Source organism: Pleurodeles waltl, chromosome 4_2 (assembly GCF_031143425.1).
Source record: "Pleurodeles waltl isolate 20211129_DDA chromosome 4_2, aPleWal1.hap1.20221129, whole genome shotgun sequence".
Taxonomy (NCBI): Eukaryota; Metazoa; Chordata; class Amphibia; order Caudata; family Salamandridae; genus Pleurodeles; species Pleurodeles waltl.
Window position 1 is genome coordinate 266529014 of NC_090443.1, and position 13520 is coordinate 266542533.

The following is a 13520-nucleotide window of genomic DNA, read 5'->3' on the forward strand; positions in this document are numbered from 1 at the left end:
TCCCTAGAAATCAGTTTGCAAGCGGGGAGGATGGGTGGGTAGGTAAGGAATCTGCAAATAGAATATGTCTCTACCAGATATTTTGTCACCGAAGGTAAGTAACTTGCACATCTGATAGAGACTTCTAGTTGCAGATTCCTTATCTTAGAATAGATACCCAAGCAATGCCATCCTTGGAGGTGAGCTGAGAACAAAGATCATCCTAGAAAGTCCTGCAGGACTGAATCACCAAAGTAGCCATCCCGACGGACCTGACTGTCCAGACAGTAATGTTTAGCAAACGTGTGCAGGGATGTCCACGTAGCCGCCTGGCAGATATCCAGGACGGGAACTCCGCGTGCTAACGCAGTGGAAGCAGCAGTTGCTCTGGTGGAATGATCGCTGAAACCCTCAGGGGGTTGCTTCTTAACCAAAGCGTAGCACATCTTGATGCAAAGAAGTACCCATCGAGAGATGGTACATTTTTGCACCGCCATCCCTTTCTTTGCACCCACATACCCGAGAAACAGTTGATCGTCCACCTAGAAATCTATAGTACGATTTAGATAGACCGCCAATGCTCATTTTGGGTCCAGACAGGGGAGTCTCTCCTCCTCATGAGAAGGATGTGGAAGAGGTGTAAAAAGTAGGCAAGTTGATGGACTGGCCTACATGAAAAGGCGTAATAACCTTGGGAAGGAAGGAAGCCTTAGTGTTTAACACCACTTAGTCCGGGTGCACAGACAAGAATGGAGGCTTTGAAGAAAGAGCTTGAAGCTCACTTACTCTGCGAGCTGGAGTGATGGCACCCAGAAAGACAGTTTTGAGGGTTTGGAGGCTGCAGCGGGGGGACTGGGCAGACCTCTGGTTCCCTGTCCCATGCCCACGTGAGATTCCGCATCCCCGGCCATGCAGCAGCTGAACAGCATGGGTGACACGGTGGCTGGGTTGAGGACACGACAGGGAGGCAAGGGGCAAAAGGTGGAGTGTTGGAGGCGAGGGGCAGTGGAAACGCCAAGGGACTGAGCCGTAGCCCGGGAGTCCTTGAATCTCTCTAAGGCCGGGTCCCCCTTGTCTTCAAAGAGACGGGAGCCATCAAAGGGCATGTCCATAATAGACTGTTGGACATTCCCCAAAAAAACATAAGTACGCAACCAGGCGTGGCGCCTCAAGGTCACCGTTGTAGCAACTGATCTGCCCAGAGAGTCGGTCGTGTCCAGCCCACATCGGATCGTGAACTTCGCCACATCTCTCCCATCGGTGACAGCTTGGGAGACGATAGCACAGGCCTCCTCCGGTATCGGTGGCAGAACTTGTGCGACCGTATCCCACAGAGAGTGGTTATAGCGGCCCAAAAAACATGCGATGTTCACGGACCACAGCGCGAGACTGGAGGAAGAAAACATCTTCTTCCCAAATTGTTCCAGCCTTTTTAAATTCCCTATCCGGGTGTGCGGAAGGGAATGCACCTGAGAAAGAGGAAGCCTAGACTACAAGACTCTCAGGCGTGGGGTGTTGGGACAGGAATTTAGGGTCGTTTGGGACGGGCCGATGGCAGCGTGCGATAGTCCTGTTCACAGGATGAAATGGAGGAGTTCTTACAATACCTTCCACCGGAACATCAAAAAAGGGCACAGCAGATAGTTACAAAAGGGCAGGCTGTCTCCAACAACAAAGTTAGAACCACTTTAGATGAAGCAGACACCCCAGCAAGGGGTATTAACACTAGTGTGGTTATGAGAAGACATCCATAGTTGCAGACTTCAGGGTTCAAATATGAGCTACAACAGGCAGTACTCAATATGCCTTTTGACAAACAGCACTCATTTGGCCCAAAGGTGAATACCACCATAGAAAAATTGAAAAAAGACTCTGAGACAGCTAAGGCTACGGGGGCCCTTTATACTACACCTGCTCGGGGTACTTTTCGTAAGCCCCAGTTTAGAGGTGGTTTTGAAACCATCAACATCAGCCCTCTACATCCCAACAAAAGCAGGGACAACAGTATTACACCAGAGGGTCTTTCAGAGGATCCTACAAGGGAAACAACTTTAGAGGTAGAGGGAAATCCACCACCACAAGAGGTGCCTCCACCTCAACTAAACAGTGACCTTCTCCACATCCCACACAGTATACATCTCCTGTCGGAAGAACATTTCTAGCACCAACATTACATCAGATCAATAGTTGCTGTCAATTATCCCAAATGGTAATTGCCTAGAACTCATCTCTACTCCACCAAACATTTCCCCTTGCTCGCACGTGCTTTCTTTAGGACACCTCAGTTTGTTATAACAAGTACAATCACTTCTACTCAGAGGTGCAATAGAGATGGTACCTATACCGCAACAAGGAACAAGAGTATATTCTCTATACTTCCTTATACCAAAAAAGGATGGTACTCCCAGACCAATCCTGAATCCTCAATCAGTACATTCTCTCAGAGCATTTCCATATGGTCACTCTTCAGGATGTCATTCCCCTACTACAAAAACAGGACTACATGACAGCATTAGTTCTAAAAGATGCTTATTTCCACATTCCCATACATCCAGGACATCGCAAATACTTAAGATTTGTGATATCAGGCAAGTACTACCAGTTCAAAGTGCTACCCTTTGAGGTAACAACGCACCAAGGGTATTTACCAAATGTCTAGCAGTGGTTGTGGAATACCTCAGAAGGCAACATATACATGTCTTTCCCTATCTGAATGGCTGGCTCATAAAAGCCAGCACCACTCAAACCTGTCAACAGCACACACAATACACAGTTGATACCCTGCGTAGTCTAGGGTTCACAATCAATTACCAAAAATCTCATCTGCAACCAGTGCAAATACAACCGTATCTGGGAGCAATTCTGAACACTCAATCGGCATTAATGTACCCACGCCCACAGAGAATTCAAGCTTTCCACAATCTCATATCTCAACTACAATACAATCAAACTTACACAGTAAGGTTTATCATGAAACTGTTAGGAATGGTGGCATAGTGCATAGCAAAAGTACCCAATGCACTTCTAAGCATGAGACCCCCTACAACAGTGTCTCTCACAACAATGGTCTCAGACACAGAGTCAACTTCACGATCTAGTGTTGTTGGACCGCCAAACGTACAACTCTCTGCAGTGGTGGAATCACACCAACTTATCAAAAGGGTGGCCATTTCAGGACCCTGTGCATCAGACCATAATCACCACTGATGCATCAATGACAGGTTGGGAAGCCCATCTCAACAGTCTTACTATTTTGGCAGAATGGACCTCAAGTCAACAAACTTGCCACATAAATCACTTGGAATTGCTAACAGTGTTCCTAGCACTCAAAGCATTTCAGCCACAGATCACCTTGACAAAAATGTATTATCTGCAAAAACGGGGGGGGGGGGGCACTTATCTCAATTGTCCCTTCTAGCACAGACAATCTGGAAATGGGCAATTCACAATCACATTTAACTACTAGCAGAATATATCCTAGGGATACACAACCAACTAACAGACCTCTTAAGCAGGTCGCAACAACAAACATACGAATGGGAGATTCACCCACAAATAATTCAACAGTACTTTCACATGTGGGGAGCACCAAACATAGACCTCTTCGCAACAAGCAAAAACGCAAAATGCCCAAACTTCACATCCAGGTACCCACACCCTCAATCCAAGGGCAATGCTCTATGGAAAAATTGGTCAGGGATATTTGCTTATGCTTTTCCCCCTCTCCCACCAATTCCATTTCTGGTCAATGAGATCTGTCACACCTCCCTCACTATGATACTCTTAGCTCCCACGTGGGCACATAAACACTGGTACACAACACTATTGGATCTATTTGTATAATCACATCACAAGCTCCCAAACAGACCAGACCTATTGACTCAAAACAAAGGTCAAATCAGGCATCCCAATCCCAGTATGCTCAACCTGGCGATTTGGCTCCTGAGGTCATAGAGTTTGGATATCTACAGCTTTGATCAGAATGTTTGAACATTTTAAAGGAAGCACGCAAACCTACAACCAGACAGTGCTATGCAGTTAAATGTGAACATGATGTATATTATTTCCAACCCAAAAACATTGATCCGCTTTAAGCATCAGTACAGGACATTGGGGCTCATTCTGAGCCCGGCGGGCGGCAGGAGCCGCCAAATGACCGCACCGCGGTCAAAAGACCGCGGCGGCCATTCAGACATTTCATCTGGGCCGGCGGGCGCTCTCCAAAAGAGCGCCCGCCGGCCCAGAGGAAATGCCCCTGCAACGAGGACGCCGGCTCAGAATTGAGCCGGCGTAGTTGCAGGGGTGCGACGGGTGCAGTTTGCACCCGTCGCGTATTTCAGTGTCTGCATTGCAGACACTGAAATACACAGTGGGGCCCTCTTTCGGGGGCCCTGCAGGGCCCATGCCATTGGCATGGGCACTGCAGGGGCCCCCAGGGGCCCCGCAGCACCCCCTACCGCCATCCTGTTCCTGGCGGGCGAACCGCCAGGAACAGGATGGCGGTAGGGGGTGTCAGAATCCCCCATGGCGGCGCAGCAAGCTGCGCCGCCATGGGGGATTCCAACGGCAGCGGAAAACCGGCGGGAGACCGCCGGTTTTCCTTGTCTGACCGCGGCCGAACCACCGCGGTCAGAATGCCCTGCGGGGCACCGCCGGTCTGTCGGCGGTGCTCCCGCCGACCCTGGCCCACCCCCATTGTCTGTTATTTGCTTCACTTACAAAAAAAAATCTTGCATACTCATCTATCAAAATTGATTTGACAGCGATATCAGCTTACCTCCAAAACAGACAGCATACTTCTTTGTTTAGAATTCCTATTCCTGTCATAAAAGCATTTATGGAAGGCCTTAAAAGAGGTATTCCACCTAGAGCTCCACCAGCTCCTGCCTGAATCTAAAGTTGTGCTCACAAGGCTTATGGGTCTACTATTTGAACCCCTGCATCTTTATATTTGTTTAAACTGTTGTGTTCCGTGAAAGCAAAAAAGAGAAATTTCTTATTAGGACAATCATTCTTCTTCTTGTATGTATCTTGATATAACACAATCCTGTGTCTAAAACACTTTGATCCACCCACCCAACTTTAAAGTAAATATTAGTACTCCCTTGAATGTCTTATATTGATGACTCCTACCTCATCTACATGCTGATCAGTATGATAATTTTACCTCCAACTCCCTTTGAAGTGAATAACTTTGCCTTTGATCTCCTTGCTAACCTGTGTACATCTATCTAGGGTTTTCCTATGTTGCCATTGGTCCCTGGATTGTTATCTGTATCCAGTGCTCAACTTTTAAAGAAAACAAATTAGTGCAGTGGCCCGAAGATGTTCTGAGTAACCCACTGAAGCCACTGCCTAATGCCGGGGTTGCCAAATGCCAAGGTTGCCTGATGTTGATATCACCTCATATTTCTTTTTTCTAACTCCCTACACTTGCTGCCTCACAGGGGCTGTTTTAGGCTTTGGCTACAGGCAGCTTAGCATTGGTTCCCAATGCATAACATATACTTAGAATAGGCTTTTGGTCAGTCCCAGGTTCCTAACTGGATGACATTGTTGTCGATCCCAGGCATCTTCTTTCAGTTCAGTGGCTTTCCTCCCTATATTTGATTGTGCTGTGCTGGAGCATTTCAGTCTTCTGGTGTTCTGAATGTATGAGTTGTATCCTTCCATGGCTGACCTAATGGGACTTTTATTTTGTATTTACTGCCAGTGGACGAGTTTGTGATTCCCTGTTCCCCCCTGTTAGGATCGGGGTATGACCCATCTCTGGGTCACTTCACCACCCCACTCTAGGGACACCAGAGCCATAGGGCAGAAAAAGTCCTGCCCATAGGCTGGAGTTGCTCTACACACCTGGCCGGTGTACTTCTCGGGGTAAACTAGCCATTCCACAACCATGGTCCGGCTAACCCCGTGTCCCTCAGACCAGTGACTGGGACCCCCTCCACTTTCACCTGGTGGAAGTGATGACTCCCACCCTATGGGATCACCAACTCACCCTCTGAGTTCACCTCCCAACTAATTGGGATTACAGCATGTCTATGACCTGTCCTTGGGGATTACCTCCCTCTAAGGCTGCATGGGCCACCACTGTAGAGGGGCCACCAGTGTTTTTTTTTCTTAGGACAGAGTCCCCCTTTCTTGTGTCCTAGCTGGGAACACTCAAAGCAAAAGGGTTGAAAATGGGGTGCCCTGGGCCATTATCCACCAGACCCTCCCTGCTTCCTGTCAGAAGGGACATGTGAAACTTTTTCTCCCCCGTTATCAAGGGACCTGTCTGTCTCTCCCTTGATGCCCCCTCCTTCTTCTGATGGGAACGCTGCCCACCCTTGGCAGAGTCTCCCCCATACAACTTCTTGTGGGCCCTGGTACTCATCTTGCGGTCCGCCTGCTGAGCAAGCTTCTTGGGGTCAATAAGCCTGCTGTTAATCAAGTGCTGGCACAGCTCTGGAAAACACAGACTAGACAAGTGCTCCCATACAAACAAATTGTACAGCTCCTTATAATCTGTTACCTCACTGCCCTTCACCCAACCATCCAGTGTTCTGCACAAGGAATTCACACACCTAAGCCAGTTCTGGGAATCAAGTTTCCTACTCTTCCTAAACTTTCTTCTGTACATTTATGGTGTCAGGCCCATACCTAGTGATAAGGGCACCCTTCATGGTAGAGTAGGTGAGCTCGCTAGCTACCCCTAGTGCCAACAAGGTGTCGCTGCTTTCCACTGTGAAGCAGTTCCACAAACCAGCCCGCCAGACTTTCTCAGGGACCCTATACATGTGTTGAGCTGCCTTATAACTCTGAAACCACCTGTGTATGTGATCCTCCTTAGTATACTCTTTTCCTAGATTCTTGGGTAGGTGCACCCTTCTCTCAGACTGCACTGATGAAATGCTGCCACCATCTGTGCTAGCCTTGCCTTTCAAGTCCAGCTCCTTTAAGCTCCCTTTGTGACCCAAGATAATTTTCCTTTCTTCTATGGCCAGTTTCTATGCCTCCATTTCCAGCCTGAGCCTTTCAAGCTCCAAAGTGTATGTCCCACCTTCCCGGCTGTCCTCCAGCTCCTCTGGGATCAGACCCTTCAAAGAAACATTGCTGCCTGCCCTGGAGGGTGCCTTCCATCTAGGCAGATTCTGTTGTGCCACAAAATCACCATGTAGACTCTGCGCCTCCAGATCCACACTATCTACTTCTGTGTGCTCACCAGCCTCCCTGGCTGCCAACCAGGCCCTCTGCATCTTTACCAGCTCCTTGACCAGCTCAGCCTTTCTAGTGAGGCCTTTAAAAGGACACCTGAACGCCTTGCAGAACTTTTTGAGCTGAGGCACCTTATTGGTCTCGAGCCTGTCCTGCACAAAGACCAAATGTGCAATAACTGCTCTTGGCTCACCAGACTAAGACATGATTGTGGATGAAATTAAGAGGTTGCACAAAAGCTCCAGAAGGCAAAAAGAAAAGGCCAACAGAAAAAAACAGTATGTGGTTGTGTAATGGTCTGCTATATGGAAGTAGTGTCACCAATCAATGTATGTCAAGTACAAATACAAGTCCTATCCTCACTGCTGATAACCAATTTTATAAATGGGGTCTCTAATTGGCAGCGGTTTGCTCCCTGTCCAAGTAGGAACCTTCACTCTAGTCAGGGTAAGAGAGACACACAGCTAAAATAATCCCTGCTCACCCCTTGGGTAGCTTGGCACGAGCAGTCAGGCTTATCTCAGAGGCGCTGTGTAAAGTATTTGTACACACACTCAGTGGTGACATCCCTCAAAAACTCCACCACCAACCCCACTTCGAATGAATATCCACCACCACCACTGCAAATCTCATATCTAGAGACAATTCTCTCAACGGTCCAATAAAATCCAAACAGACCGTATGCCAAGGCTTTCCAGGATCTCCTAAATTTCCACCCTCACACTTCTCAAGAACCAACTTCTTTTCACTTTCTCTACACAAGCTACAATTTCGCACCCATTCCTTGATCTGATTGTCCATGCCTGGCCACCAAAAGTTTGCTCTCACCCTTCTGGTGATCAGTCCTTACCCAAGATGACCTTCATTCGCCAGCTAGAAAATGCAGAACCTTAACCCCACAGGAGGAACAAAACAATCCCCCTTCATGATCACACCATCACCACAGACAGAGAGTTCTTCCAGCACCCTCCAATAGGGACTCACAGCTGGGGCCAGAGTGCTTCCCTCTCACTTCTCCACACCTAATCATTTTAATTACGTCTCTCATTACTGTATCTCCTTCCATTTCCTCTTTCCACTGCAAAACCGAAAATGAACCAGTACCACTATCCACTGCATCTTGTTCGGTGGCGACTGCACCTTCCACATTCGTATCTCTCACACCAACATCATCAACTTCTTCCCAGTTCAACGACAACCTAGACAAGCAATCCCCCTAAACATTCTTCCAGCCTTGTAAAAACTCAACAGTGTAGGTATACTCCTGACGTCTTACTGCTAGCCTGGCCAGCCTGGCTGAACCTGTTCCTGCACCACCTGGAGCTAGAATCCTTACTAGCGGCTTATGATCTGTCTGTATAACAAACGGTAAGCCCCACAAGTACACACAGAAATATTTGGCACCCCAGGCTGCTGCTTAAGCTTCACGCTCTATGACCGAATAGTTTTGTTCAGCCGATGTCAGAGTACAAGAGGCAAACGTCACGGTCCTTTCCTCACCGCCATGGAATTGTGAAAGAACCACGCCCAAGCCAGATGCACTGGCATCTACTGTGAGCGCAGATTTCAGACTTCTGTCAAACACTGTCAAAATGCCCGCTTGGCATATTTCCTTCTTAGTGTTGTCCTCACACTCTAGAATCTATGATGCATAGAACTTAGGAGGCATCATAACACAAGCGGTGTCCCACTGCACAATGATTGGCACATGTGTTCTCCCTGGCAGATACAAGCCATTGTTCTTTCCAGGTGTGAACTTCACTCAGTCTTTGGTGACATCACGGTTGTGGACACTTCCAGGTTGTCCTCGCCATGACTGTAGATTTGGTTGATGTCTGCAGCCCCCATGCTTTGCTGCTGCTGTGCTGGTCAGCTTGAAGAGAGTGCTCCTGCCCTGTCCAGAGACTGCCGCCTTAAGAGTGCCTGTCAATGCCTCGCTGATCAATGGCCTGGCCACAAACGAAGGGCAAGAGTGACCTCTCCTTATTTACTATTCCGCAAGAATACGGTGTCCCTGCTCCCGTCTGCCCAGCTATGAATTCCATTAATGCAGGGACGTTATTAGTCCTCAAACGTCACATGTAAAGCATTCATTGCATGTTTGTTGCTGAAGTGGCTGTTGCATTTAAAACACAGGCAATAGAGCACTTCCGCCTCAGCTGTGCACTCCTGTCCAAAGTTAGGGTAGGGGGGTGAGCATTAGTTTGGAATATGCTGCTAAGCGACTAATGCTGGAGCAAGTCACAGTTAAAAATACTGTGTCAATTATGCAACAAAATCCCTGTGGAAGTCTGACCACATGAAGAATGGCCTCTTGCTAGACGAGCTCCTCGTGCCGGTGTGTGACTTGGGGCGGCAGCTGAGCCGACGAGCTATGGGGGGCATAACCTCCCCCCCCCACCTGCCCCTGATGACTGGGGTGCCACGCCGCTGGACAAAGGGGATCGTCTGAGGGACAGCGATTTCCCCATAATTTGCCGATCGCAGCCGGCATGGTGCCACCGTAGAGGCCTGACAGCTTGCTTGCCTACCCGTCTCAACTGGGCCCGGCACCGCCGGTCCCGTGGCAATAACCAGGGGAGTGGCCCCGCAGCCCTGCAAGGAAGTCTGGGTCACAGGGCATTACGTGGAGCACCCCCCTTCCCCTCGCGGCCGGCTACACCTATCCATGCACTAATGCCCCTGAACCTCCCTCAGTGCTCTGAACACGCTGGCCGTCACCCTCCCGAGGTGACAGAGGCCAAGGCCCAATCCGGCAGCTGGGGGCCTCCAACAACGGCATTGGGACAGAGGACCTCCGCTGGTGGCCCTTTTATGCAGCCTTGGGCTGATAGCACCATCCCCTCTGCCTGGGAGACCGCGTGGACTGCGGACGTACAGCCTGCGCCACCACATTAGGTGCTACCCCATCTACCCTGCCATTTGGGCTGGGAAGTACCTCCACCGCTGCGGTGCACCTAATGAACTAGAGGCCCCACCTGGTCCCCCCCAACCTCATCACGACAGGAGAACTTCTGCACCCAGATGGGTCAACGCTGGGTGGTGGGTGAGGGGACACGTGGTTCACACCATCAACGGTGTTAGCACGGCTGAGAGGCCCCTCTGAACTAGGTCAACCGGTTTCTTCTTCTGACTCCATCGACAGCGCCATATACTCTGCATGGCTATGTCTGCCAGTAAACCCACTCGTCAGCTGCTTTTCTCAGAAGGTATTTCACAGCCATGGACCATGGCCTCCTCCCATGCTCCTAATTGTTGAGGCCCTAATGACGCCTCGGTAAGCACACGTCCGAACATTACCATGCAGCGCATACTACAGGAAATTACCGCAGTGGGGCGTCGCCTGGAAGTCATGGAATCTAAGATCACGGACCTTGCCACGGAATCCAAATCGATCAGGATGGACATAGCCAGATTTCAGGACAGGATGATGGAGTTCAACCACCGCCTCACACATGTTGAGGGCACAATCTATGCCTTGTCTGACAGTGACTAGGAACTACAGCTCCTCAGAAACAAATGTCTACTTCTTTTGGAATTCTGGATTGGAAGGAGGCACAGACACCAGGGCTTTCCTCAGGGACTTACTCCCTGGCCTCACAGGCCTTGTCATCTCCTCCATACTGGAATTCCAACGGGCCCATAGGATCGGCCCCCCCACAAAGACACTTCTGGGAAACCGTGCCCCATAATAGCGTGCTTTCTTAGACATGAACAAGTGCGCCAGTTGCTAACTCCTGCACGCACTCATGGCCCATAAACCTACGACAGATATGAAATACGCATAGCAGCAGATTTTTCCAGAGAAACCAATGAGAAGCGGAAAGTGTTCCTGGCCCTTCAACCCCACTTGTGGAATCTGGATGTTAAGTTTTGCCTGTTCAAGCCTGCCTGCATGTGGATAACGAAAGATGGCAGGTCCATGGATTTCTATGACCCAAACCAGTGGGTCACAACCTTTTCACTTCTGTGGACCCCCATTTTATCATTACGGGAACACGGGGACCCCCACTGAATCATTATTGGAATCTGGGGACCCCCCAATGAGTCATTGGGGACATAAACATTATTTAATTTTCTGAGCAGTCGCGGACCCCCTAAGAAGGCTTTGTGGACCCCCTAGGGTCCCCGGACCACAGGTTGGGAACCACTGACCCAAACGAACTGAGACTATATTTGGATGGCCTCACTGTCCAGCCTATGGATCATATCCCCCAGATATGCAGTCGGCATCCTCCAGTGCGGATGACCTCTTCTCCTCCCAAACCACTATCAGCGACCATCAGATCACCCCTATGTCACAAAAAAGGGGAAGGACCTTTGAACATCCACAAAGGTCTCAGGATGGCAAGGACAGCGCTTTTCAAGCAGTGGTGGCCCTTACTCAGGACCAATGCAGAGACAAGTCGAGATCCCCATTGAAACCCCTACCTCCAGGAAACTGAGTCCACAGGGACTACTGGGTTCATCACAGAACTTACCTGAGATCCTTCAGGGCGCTTACAAAGCGTCCGGCTAAGTATCTCACCTGCACCTTCCTGCTCTTATTGCAAATGTTTTATTGCATGGTTCTTTCTGTTTTGCCTTATGGCTTGTTTGTAGCTAACCTGTTAGCGACTAATGACTACTGTACTACTGTATAATGGTTAAGCATTGATGTACCACGTATGCCATATGTTAGCATGTGTGTATTATCGGCGACCCCCTGCCTGAAGTTGGGTTGCCTGGCCCTGTATCCCATCCGACTGAGGGCTATAATGGGTTAGTGTTCAACACTAACCCTCGTGTTGGAATAAGAAATATGCCACTGCGAAGCATTAGATCGCTATGCGACCATTTTCCATTTCCCATTTATCACGACCAGCCATACATTTTCTAATTGTCACCTCCTCCTTTTCCTTTTCTTTTCTTTTTGTCCTTGCCCTGCTCCAGGCTCTGTACTCAAGTCACAGTTCATCCCAACTTCCTTGTCCTTCCCTACATGTTTAGGGGCCATTCAGGGACAGGCCAACTGGCCGGTACTTATGGTGGTTGTCCAATTCTGCTCACCGTGTGGGGGCATGTTCCCTTGCCCCCCCTCCTAATAGTGTAGCATGCCACTCCCCCTCTCGCTCTGGTGGACATGAAAGGGGCACGTGGGGACTTCCACCCCCGCCCTGTACCCATATCCCGGCTTCATTCTTCCTATGTCACTGCTGGATGCTAGCGGAGCATCCCTGTGATGCTACAACACTGTGACCCTGACACCCAGTTCCTGGCAGAGAGTTAGAGGAGTTGGTTTACAACCCCTTATCACCAGCCCTTACCACTCCTTCCTTCTGGGGTCCTAATATGCATTATGATATATTAAATTCCTCTCCGGGGTCCCCCCCACCGCATTGCACACTGACACATATGGGTTCTTGCGCTTTCCTTTCCCTACTCCCACCCTCCATCCATCTCTGGCCCCTCCCTCAATAACAGCCTGGCCCATCCGCAGATGCTCTACTCATTGGCTCTGCCCACCTCCGGGTTGTGCCCGGCACGCCAGTGGCGCAAGTTTAGATCTGCAGATTAATGGTTTTTGGGTCTCGCAAAGTCTCCCCACTCGGTTTAGAGCCAGTTTCGGAACACTTCTTTTCCTCTTCTCGATTTCCCTTATTTCTCCCCCTCCTCTTTTCTTTTCTCTCCCTTCGCTCCTTACTCTCTCCCATTCCCTCTTCCACTTTCTCTTCTCTTCTCTCTTGCTGGTCTGTCCTTTCTCTTCCATTTTCCTCTTCCTCACACTACTACCTGTCACCCCTTTCTTCCCCCGCAACCCATAGCATCTGTTGCTGATCCTCCAACTCTTATCATGTCAATGTCCACAACAGATCTGGGGACCACCCGCACACTGAGGACCAGAACATGGAATGTTATTGGCCTCACACATTATATCAAACGTAAGAAGGTCCTGTCCTATCTACAGTCCAAAAGAGCAGACATTGCCCTCCTACAGGAAACTAACCTCTCTCACCTGGAGTCGGAGAAGCTGCACCGACTGACCGGAAATACACTTTCATACTGCCAGTCCATGGTACCCAGTCTAGACTGGACTATTTTTTAACCACTCGCAGAACAATCTCCCTGGTCAGGTAGTCCCAGATTCTGGAGGATGCTCTGTCGGACCACGCCCCTGCCCTACTTGCACTGGACCTATGCCTTGCCACTCCAACTTGCAAGCCGTGGCGCTTGAACTCTTTGCGGTCCCGCACACCACGGGGCTAGGAGCAGTTACATTGCCACGTCTCTGCCTATCTGGACAACAACAAAGGATCGGTTCCCTTCCCCAGGTTCTGTGGGCAGCCACAAAAGTGACTATA

At 49.6% G+C, this 13520-nt stretch overlaps 1 protein-coding gene across 2 annotated transcripts in view; it reads left to right on the top strand.

Moving 5' to 3' along the window:
• The window catches only part of DDR2 (discoidin domain receptor tyrosine kinase 2), a 737021-nt gene that overhangs the window by 242866 nt on the left and 480635 nt on the right, over window positions 1-13520 (top strand). The window lies entirely within an intron of this gene.